Here is a 10,617-nt window from a genome sequence, read left to right on the forward strand (position 1 = left end):
ACAAATTATGGTGCATCCATATAATTGAAAAATACTTAGCAGTAAAGAGGAATGAACTGCTGATACACACAACAGAATCAATGGATCTCCAAAACATTACACTGAGTGAGGGAAGGCAGACTCAAATGCACACATTCTGTATGATTTCATTTACAGAATGGATAAGAAAGATAAATGTAACCTATGCTGAAAGGAAATACATCTGTGGTTGCCTGTGGCCAGGGGCATCAGGGGTATTAACAAGAAAGAGCACAGGGAACATTTTGAGAATGATGAAAATGTTCTATAGCTTGATGCTGGGGTGGCTATGTGTGTATAAATTTGTCCAAGCACACCAGAAGGTACATTTAAAATGGGTGCCTTTTATTATATGCAAATTATACCCCAATGAAATTGATTTTTTAAAGTGTGTTATCTTTTTGAGGAGGTACTAATATTCATTCCTTAGAATAATATTCATGTTTTTTTCTCTCTGCTTTGGAAAAGATGAAGTAGGTTGGCTACCCTGAGACTAACTGGAGTGAGGGAGCAAATATTCTATCCCCAGGGACCTGGGGAAGGCAGCAGAGTCAGCATAGCACACTTCATTCGTCCACATCCTCCATTCTCTGGGGATAAGAGAACTTTGTTAACTGAGAAGTCAGTGTATCCAAAAGTCACCCACAAAGAGGCAATAAATAGATGCAAAAACACAAAACATCCACAAAATATGGAAAGGGCGAATTCACAAATTTCTACTTTCACAGAAAGAACAACAGTGATCACTCATGCCAATAATGGTAACAATGCTATCAAGCAGCCCCATCCGAAGTCCTCATGCCAATCATCTGTTCTGGCATTGCAGTGATCTATATAACTGAAAAACCCTGTTGCTACACAGCACCGAGAAATATTGAATCAAATATAGTAAACATTCCTTTCATGCAAAGCTGAACTTGTAAGACACTCAGAAAAATTATCAGGAGCAAATAAGAAATGAAAAGCCAAGCAAGGACAGAAAATGAGGATTTGTGGTTGCAGAAGGTGGGAAGTGTAACTAGAGCTACCTGCATTAATCCAGGACCCTAAATGCCCAAATGGATGAGACGGTCAGGGGAAGAGGGCATGCCTGTTGTCACAGGTTCTTCTCCCTGGAAATAAGACTATGAGGCAGAGCTTAGCATGCAGGACAGTTTACTAGTGGTGCTCTTAGGATTGATGCCTGTGTGGGGAAGAATGGGAGCAGGATTGGGCAGGAGAAGCAGAACTGCCACATACCCATGGCAAGGCCTTGTCCAGCCCCACAGGGAGTTCTGAAGCTGGATAGCACTTCAGAGTTGTCCTCAGGTGGGGTCCAGGGAGCCCAGCTTTTGTACCATTGAATGCAGGCTGCTCCTAAGAAACAGGCCTGACCTTTAGCTAAGGAAAATCCCCAGGCTTCAGCTGTCAGCGGGTAGAACTCCCAGTAACTGGGAAAATAAGTCCTTCAGGCCTGAAAGGCAGTGTATAAGTGAAGAAATCTGAGTAATCTCTGTGGTTTCTATCAGTGCCAATTTCCTGGGATTGTGGAGCACATTCTGGCATATCTTACAGTGTTTTAGTTTGTCTCTCTCAGCCTGAGTAGACCAAAAATAAAAAATAAATTCCTAGAACTATTAACAAAAATGTCTGCCCTCACATGGGTTTCAGGTTTTAATTCACACTATTTAATTGGTCTGTGAACTCCCAAGCAAATGAATCACTTTAAAGCATTTTCAGACTAGTAATACCCTGGGGTATCTGGCTTAAGTAAACAGAAAAATCTCTCTGGAAGAGTACATATTCAACCCAGGAAGCAAAAGAGTTCCATAGACAGGGACCCAAAAAGCATGAGCTTGCAATACAAAATAAAGACATGGAAAAGTAATCTGCCATAAGCAAAAATAACAAGTAGAAAAATTAAAGGAGGCAGAGGCAGAAGAATCGCTTGAACGCGGGAGGCGGAGGTTGCCATGAGCCAAGATCGAGCCACTGCACTTCAGCCTGGGTGGCAGAGTGAGACGCCATCTCAAAAAAAAAAAAAAAAAGAATTCAACACCAAAGAAACCCATGTAATCAACTTTTAAAAAATAGATCATAAAAGGCATATCTATTGCTTAAGGCATTAAGAATTATTTATAAAATTAAAATGAAAAAAGCAACAGAAACCATTAAAGAGATCAACATATATGAAAAAACTGTTTATATATTATTGAAAAATTTGAAATTTCTTTCTCTTTAGAGAATACCTATTTTATTATCTATTTTAAAAAATTGCATCTAAACTAGATACAGAGAAAGAGAACTTTGGAAACCAGACAATAGAACTAAGAAAGAAAGCACCCAGAATAAAGAGATGAAAAAATTTAAAGAGGGGTTAAAGACTTGGGACATCAAATGAGAAAACTCAAACTTTATTAATTAGGAGACAAGAGAAGAATTGGGGAGAGGAAAAGTTGCAAGTGATAATGACTAAGGATTTTCTAGGAACGATGAAATATATGAATCCTGTGATTCACAGAAGTAAAAGATTCAACACAGGAAAAGTGTGCCTACACATCACCAAAACAAAAAGATCTTAAAAGCAAGCAGAAGAAAAAAGAACCTATCTAAAACAGAAAAATAATGAAAAGAAGGGTAACCAACTTTTCAACAGCAACAATGAAGGTAGAATGCAGCAGTGAACTTCTATTTTACTTTTTTAAAATTTATAAACAGCTAAACTATGTTTTAAAATTTTGAGGATGAATATGACCCACCAGTTGCACTTTTGGGCGTTTGTCCCAGAGAAACTTATGTCCACATAAAAATTTGTACATGAATGTTCATAGCCATTTGTAATAGCCAAAAACTGTTAACTACCCAAATGTTCTTCAATATGTGAATGGTTAAACAAACGATCATATATCCATGCCACAGAATACTACTCAGCAACAAAAAGAAGTGAGCTATTGATACATACAAAAACCTGAATCTCCACAGAAGAATGCTGAGTGAAAAAGCCAATCTCGAAAGGCTACAAACTGCATGACTTCATTTATATAACACTGTTGAAATAAAATTAGAGAGAGAACATGGAGATCTGGCTGCCAGGGGGGTTAGGGATGGAGGGGTAAGGAGTGGGTATCTTTAAAGGGTAGCATAAGGGAACCTGTGATGATAGCACAGGTAAGTATCCTGACCTAGTGTAGTGTCATGGAGTTATCCATGTGACAATAATTGAAAGGGGATTGGAGGGGAGAGAGAAAGAGAGAGAGAAATTAGTGTGTATCTAGGGAGTGAAATCTGAATGAACTCTGGTTTGTATCAACACCAATTTCCTGGAATTGAAGCTGTACTATAACTGAAGAAGATGTTCCATAGAGGGAGGCTGGGTGAAGGGTGCACAGGACCTCTCTGTGCTATCCTTGCAACTTCCTGTAAATCTACAACTAAAACATAATAATAAAAATTATTATACTAATAATTTTAATAATAAAGTATATGAAAATAAAATAATAACAACATAGCATTAAAAACATAGCATAGAAGAAATCAAAGTAGAATTAAAAACATAGCATAGAAGAAATCAAAGTAGAATTAAAGCATGTTTAGAACAGAAAAAAAATATTTATTTACCACTAGCAGATCCTCACTGATGATCTATTTCCAGAAAAAGGAAATATTGGATATATTTTTATTGACTGGATATATTTCTTGAGAAAGGAACATTATCTTAGAGGGAAAAAAGCAATTATGAACTAAAAAACTTGTATACATGTAAATGAGTTTAACAAGAATCGGCTATTTCAAAGAATAACAATAATACTATGTAATTTTGAGTGTTATGATAATAAGGTAGAAATGAAGCACTATAGTAACATGTGAGATGGAAAAAGATTTATCCAAAATAAAGAATTTTAAGATTTATACAACAGCCTAGAGGAAACTAGAGATAATAATTGATGTTAGACTTTATTCGCTCAATTATTCACATCAACATTTAAGGGGTAAACGCTAGGAAAAAAACACGAACAAACCAAAAGAAGCCAGGAGAGGAGGGGGAAAGGAGGAGTTAAAGGAACAAAATAAGTTAGTAGAAATAAATCCAGTTATTCATGATCATACTAAATATAAATGGAATAAATTTCCCAGGTAAAGATGAGAGATCATCAGATTTGACAATTATAATAAATGCATACACAAAAAAATAAACTCTAGTTATGTTCTCTTTATGGAAGTCCCAATGAAACATAAAGACACAGAAAGTTCGAAAGTAAAAGGAAAATGTTAACCAAAACAAAGTTAGTGGAGCCATATTTATATCAGACAATAAAAATCTTCAGGTAAATCATAATCAGTATTTTTGTATTAATGAAAAACTTGAAACAACCTAAATATTTATCATTAAAATTATAAATAAATACAGGAATACTATGCAATCATTAAAATCATTGAACTAGAACAACATATATAAATGTAGAGATGTCCAAAACTTAATTGTGTAGGGGAAAAAGGCAAATTGCTACAAAATAAACTATGATATTTTTAATATAAGGTTAAGAAACAAGTAACAAATTTTTCAGCCTGTTATATTGCCAGTGATATTTGCCTTCCTTTATATAGCTCCATGCCCATGGAAACTGCCAAATTCACTCATCCCTTCATCCAGTTCTCTATCAGGAGAGGGGGAAAAAAGTATTTGAATAGTGAAAGGCTGGGCCAACTGGACTCAATAGAAGGTAAAATTAATCTCAGATGGCCAGGGTAGTGAGGGTTTGGTCGCCAAGGACTGACAGTACAGCTTGGAAATAAGGGTTCCTTCAAAGCAATTTCAACATTTCAGATTCTGCCTGAAAAGAACCAATCAGGAAAAAGTAATTATTTGGGGGGGGGGGGAAAGGCAGTGTTAAAGAAACAAAGTTACAAGCAACAAGCTCAGCAAATAATCAAAAACATATATTCTATGGTCTGAATGTTTGTGTCCCCTGAAAATTCCTGTGTTAAAACTTAATCACCAATGTGATGGCATTAGGATATGGGGCCTTTAGGAGATAATTAGGTTTAGATGAGATCTTGAAGACAGAACCCCCATGAAGAGGATGAGTGCCTCCAGCAAACTCCCTCCCTGTGTTAGTCTGTTTTGTCTTGCTATAAAGAAATACCCAAGGCTGAGTGATTTATGAAGAAAAGAAGTTTATTTGGCTCATGGTTCTGCAGGCTGTACTGGAAACATAGTGCCAGCATCTGCTTCTGGTGAGGCCTCAGGGAGCTTACAATCATGGCAGAAGGCAAAGGGGGAGCCGGCATATCAGATGGTGAGAAAGGGAGCAAGAGAGATGCAAGGGAGGCAGCAAACTCTTTTTAACAAATGGATCTCATGTGAACTCATGACCACAGGGAGGGCACCAAGCCATTCATAGAGGATCTGTCCCAATGACCCAACACTTCCCAGTAGGTCCCAGTTCCAACATTTTGAGTCACATTTCAACATGAGATTTGGAGGGGACAAATATCCAAACCATATCACCCTCCCCCTCCACCATGTGAGGACACAGCTAGAAAACACCATCTATGAACCAGAAAGCAGGACCTCCCCAAACACTGAATCTGCCAGCACCTTGATCTTGGACTTCCCAGCCCCTAGAACTGTAGGAAATAAATGCCTGCTGTTTATAAGCCACCCAGTGTATGGTATCTGTTACAGTAGCCCAAAAGGACTAAGACAAAAATGTTCAAGTTTCCAGTGAACTATTTCACTAGCATTGGCCCATCATACCACCTCCACAGATAAAATTGCTATAGTTTATGAGGTAGTCTATGAATAAATAAATACACATATACGTATATATACTTTATGTGTATGTATATAAATATATGCGTATTTATATATGTATGTTTATTAACATATATGTAAGTACACATATATGTAACTATACATGTGTAAATATACATATATACTTTATATATGTATATATACTTTATGTGTGTGTATCTATGTATAGAAAGTATAGATTAAAGATGTTTTTTTTAAAGTGAGGGAATGGGTACCAAAGGCTGACTGTGATAGGTTTATGTCCTAGGTTACCCCTAAATGCTAAAGCATCTATCTCAGAGCCTGTTGTTCTTGTGCACTGTGACATTTCCCCAGCTGTGTTGGATCCACACCTTCATACACAGCATAATCATTCACATGTCACTGAGAAATGCTTCAAATTGCAGCTACACAGAGACATGGCTAGTTTAAGGCAAATGGGAAAGCAAGACTGTAAATCTTCTGATTGTTACAAAAGAAAACAGAGTTTTGGTTCCCAGGGCCAAGAGAAATTACTCTTCTCCATGCAGCACTCGTGCAGGGCAGCCAGGAGCTTCTCCCTGGGTCCCACATGTCATCAGAAGTGATCTCGCAACAGAGGCTGACAGTGGCATTTGATAAGTGCACAGGGAACATCAGATCATCCAGGAAAATATCTTTGTCATGGGTAACTTCAGCCCATTCCACATTTGAATATGGCAACTCCATTCCATAATTTGAAGGACAGATTAGGATGGATGGTGTAGTTATGATGAATAATAATGTTATCAGTGCTAGTGGACTTTTTTTTTTTTTTTTGGCTGTTACTATAATACATTTAGAAGCAAGAGGTTCTGCATGAGGCTTGGCCCCCATCCCTTCTGTCTACTTGTTCTCTATCCTGTTTTAAAAATTACTATGGAAGTACAGTCCTATAAAGAGTCTGTTTGGAATGCAGGTTCTACAAGGAATTTCTTCTAATCCCAGTCTTGAGGAATTATTAAGAAATTGCTTTATTTAACTGATAGCCTGCTGGACACAGGAAGCACAAACTTGGCAAGAGCAAAACAGAATTTCTTTTTTCTCCCTCTCCCATGAGTGGGCTGCTTCTGTACTCCTGCTTTGAGTTAATGCCCCTACCCCAACTCCGTTTCTCAAACTGGGGCCCTTGTTGCCATCTTGTCCCTGCCCCTAACCCCATCCCTTCAAGGCACAAATAGATCTGACACTTGCTTCTCCCACCCCATCCTTCCACCCAGGCTCCACTTCACTTCCTCATTTCTCTTCTGAAATATCACAAAACAGCCCGCAGTGTCTTCTCCCTTCTAGTGTCCTCTTAAATTTTAATTCCACATGACTAAGAGTAAACGATCTATAGGTAAAGTACGGCTATGCCACTTCTCTTGTGAAATCCTTCAGTAGTTTCCATGCCCATGGAATAAAGTCTAAACTCCTCAGATGGACATGAATGTCACTTTTTAGCCTGGCCCTGCAAAATTTCTCCTGCCCTACTCCATGCCTTTCATTTTTTACTTCATCCAAACCCAATTGGTCACAATGTTACCAATGTAACTGGGTCTTTGTTCACACTAGACCCTCTCCTGGAATGCTCACTCACATTTCTTCCTCTCCTGACCTTCTCTTGACCTTCAAGACATGCCTCCTGGCCTCACGTCCTCCAGGAATGCTTCCATGACCACCTGGGCTGGTTAAAGGATTCATCTCTCCACCTCAAAGCATGTGGAGGGGATATGCATGGAGCACAGACATGGTTCTCCCTCAGCACACGCCTATTACAGGAAAATGATCTATTAAAATAATTTTCCATAGTATAAGTTCTTTTTTATCTCATTCCACACTGTGACTAGCATGATTAGGAAGCATAACAGGCTTTGAATATATTGAAGGTATACGTTTTGAATATATAAGTTTTGAATATATTGAAGATACACAATTTGAATATGTAGGTTCTGAATATATTGAAGATATACGCCTGGCACTCTTTCAGGCCTTTTCATGCGTGTTTTCTTATTTGCTTAAAATGTTAATTACCTGCTGATCAGGTTCTTCTATTCAATGTGTGGGAAGAACTAACAGGAATCGGGCATTTCCCACCGAAGGCAAAAATAGGTCCGCAGCATCCTCCCCCGGAACCCAAGCAGCTCCCCAACGCCTCTCACATTTCAGTATTTCAAAGCAGGTTGAGGTGGAGAAGGGAAGAAAACAGTCGAAATCAAAATGGTTAAGTTAATTAATTGCAAGCTCGCTTGTAGGACCAGCACGTTTATTTAATCAGTTGCCTAGTAACCCTGCCTGTGTATGACGTGAATCTGATTAGCCTGCCGCGGCAGCAAATGATGGGCCATTTTTTTCTCCCAGCCACCAGTGCTCCCAGCCTGCTTCCGTGTGCTTTGAGGTTTGGAAAACCCAAATTCCGCCTCCTGCCCCCTAGCATGGAGGTTGTGAGGTGGAAACAAATTCTCATCCTCTTTTTTCTTGTCTTATCAGTCTCCACAGACGCCACAGCCAAGTGAAGAAGATCTTTGCATGAACACGACCTTTCAGCTGGTGAATCAGATGACCAGAAAAATTCCCCACATCAGTTTTCTTTATGGAGTGACCTACACACCGAGAAGAGCCGCTCAGCTCTCAAAACTGCTGTCATGTAGATACCTACGTGGATAAACAAGTAATGTTTCCACAAAACACCGCAGGTTAGGGCCTCTGCTCATGGCAGGATAGAGAAGGCAAAATAAAGAGGGGGCTTTGGACTGTTGGTTTTGCGTCATGTAAGCTTTTTTAGTGACCTTTAATGGGGAGAGAGACTAGATGCTGAGTTTAATCACGTAAGACCAGCTCAAGACAAACGGCGCAGTTTTGTTTCCTGTCTGGAAAGAAAAAAAAAAATTACTCATGCACTAACAGGAACTGAACGCTGAACACTCCTTTGGTGCTAGATTTATTGGAGGATTTGACGACAAGAATTTGCTTGCAGTTTTCCACCTTCCCTGTGCTATTTTCTTAGCCAGTCATTTTGAATACCCCTTCCCCATCTTTATCCCCCAACCATTCCTGTTCTTAAGCCAAATAAAAAGAAAACATCACTGAAATAAAGACCCACGTTTCTGCTTTGACACACCGTGACCACATTTTTATACTATTATGAGGTAGGGTATTTTTTTTTTCTATTTGTCAGTCTCTGTGGATAAAAGACTCCATCTTCCATAAAGAATTCCCACCAGAAATCTTTATAAGCCCTCAATCAGAGAGACACTCTGCCATCGTGCTGTGCAAAAGCTAATCTAATTAAGACAGGATCTGCTAAATTTAATAGCCTGCTATGAATTTTTACAGACATCTGGTAGCTGGAAGTTGGAACAGCTCTCACATATAAAATTCACATTGTCCAGATAACCAATATCGGGGTCAAATATTTTCTTTCTTTGGGGAACTTACATTGTTTTGGTAGGAACGCTATTTTCAAATCGTGATATCCTACAGGTAAATGCACTGGAAAGAAGATTGAGGATTGAAACTTCAAATCTCAGCTCTCCATCTGCACAGTAAAGACAAAGATGCTTCCATTGTCCGGTTTTATGGAGAAATCTGAAAACGTACACACAGGGCTGGCTTCACGGGTGGCGCCCAGCGTTAGCAAGTCCTTGCCTGGTGCGAGGCGCTGCTCTCCTGTCTTGAAATTCTTAATTTTTGAACAAGGACACCTGCATTTTTTATTTCCCACCAGAGCGCACAAATTATGTAGCCACTCCTGTGTATATAAAACTCTTTGCTTGATGCCAGTTCCATAGCAGACACAAAATAATTAGAATGTTCTCCTCCCCATCATACCCTTCAACTTAAAATTATGAAATCCAAGCTAGTAGCTTTTCTTTTGCTTCTGAGCAGGACAACCTCTTGACTGATGGTCTCATCTAAGAACCCCTACTACCACCTCCACCAACGATGGTCATATCTATTTGTAGAAAATGAAATTACAGTAATCAAAAAAAGTTAAATTGTATATATGCCTATATGGTTGTATGTGCAAAAATTGCCAGTTATTACAAAAACTGATACTGATTATCTCTGAGGCAGAGAACTGATACCAGAAATTGGGCTCTGGAAAGGGACATATTTTTTACTTCATTTGTCCTTCTTTTTGTCTTGTTTTGTTTTACCCTATGTGTGTTCTGCCCTTGAAAAAATAAAACAAAACCTAATTTTGTTTGACTTAGATCCCAATAATCCTAACTACACAGATATATAAATATACATTCACTCTTAACTGTTGTTTGAAGAGGGAAATCTGAGTAAGGCATAGCTTCCTCAAAATCCAACCAATTGTCCCCAGTTCTAGAAGCATGAGTTACTTATTGAGGTTGGTGGAGATTTCCTCCACCCACCTTATGTTCCATGGTCCACCCCAGAGGGAAAGAGAAGAAAGGGGTGTCAGTGTTCTTTTGGTAGAAATATCACCCCACAAAATTTCCTGCACCTCAGAAAGCTTGTACACTCATGGGAAACTTTCCTGCCACCTGAAAACAAAGAGAAGCAGAGCAGCCCATTAAAAATGTATGTTCTCACAACATTTTGCCCTGGGACAGCGGAAAACCATAGCATCTAATAGGCTTTGAAGTGAAAAGTGCAATTCCTGTGAAATGAGATTTTTCCAAAGTGTCTGATGAAGCAGCTCCTTGCCCCCCAACCACGACTGAAGCACAGCATGAATGACCTTGGGCAATGACAAATAATATCACACCCCCAGCAATCAGCCTGGATAATTACCATATTTAATAATTAAGCATGTGGTCTAAATTTGTGTTCAGCATTTCTGTTGAAATCTGGGG

At 38.9% G+C, this 10,617-nt stretch overlaps 1 long non-coding RNA gene across 1 annotated transcript in view; it reads left to right on the forward strand.

The window, feature by feature from the left end:
* The window catches only part of LOC129144343 (uncharacterized), a 31,832-nt gene extending 22,951 nt beyond the window's left edge, over positions 1 to 8,881 (forward strand). The window contains exon 3 of the long non-coding RNA XR_008548716.1: positions 8,279 to 8,881. This is a non-coding gene — a long non-coding RNA (uncharacterized LOC129144343). The remainder of the gene's footprint in view (positions 1 to 8,278) is intronic.
* Positions 8,882 to 10,617: the final 1,736 nt, after the last annotated feature.

This window comes from Pan troglodytes, chromosome 5 (genome assembly GCF_028858775.2).
Source record: "Pan troglodytes isolate AG18354 chromosome 5, NHGRI_mPanTro3-v2.0_pri, whole genome shotgun sequence".
NCBI lineage: Eukaryota > Metazoa > Chordata > Mammalia > Primates > Hominidae > Pan > Pan troglodytes.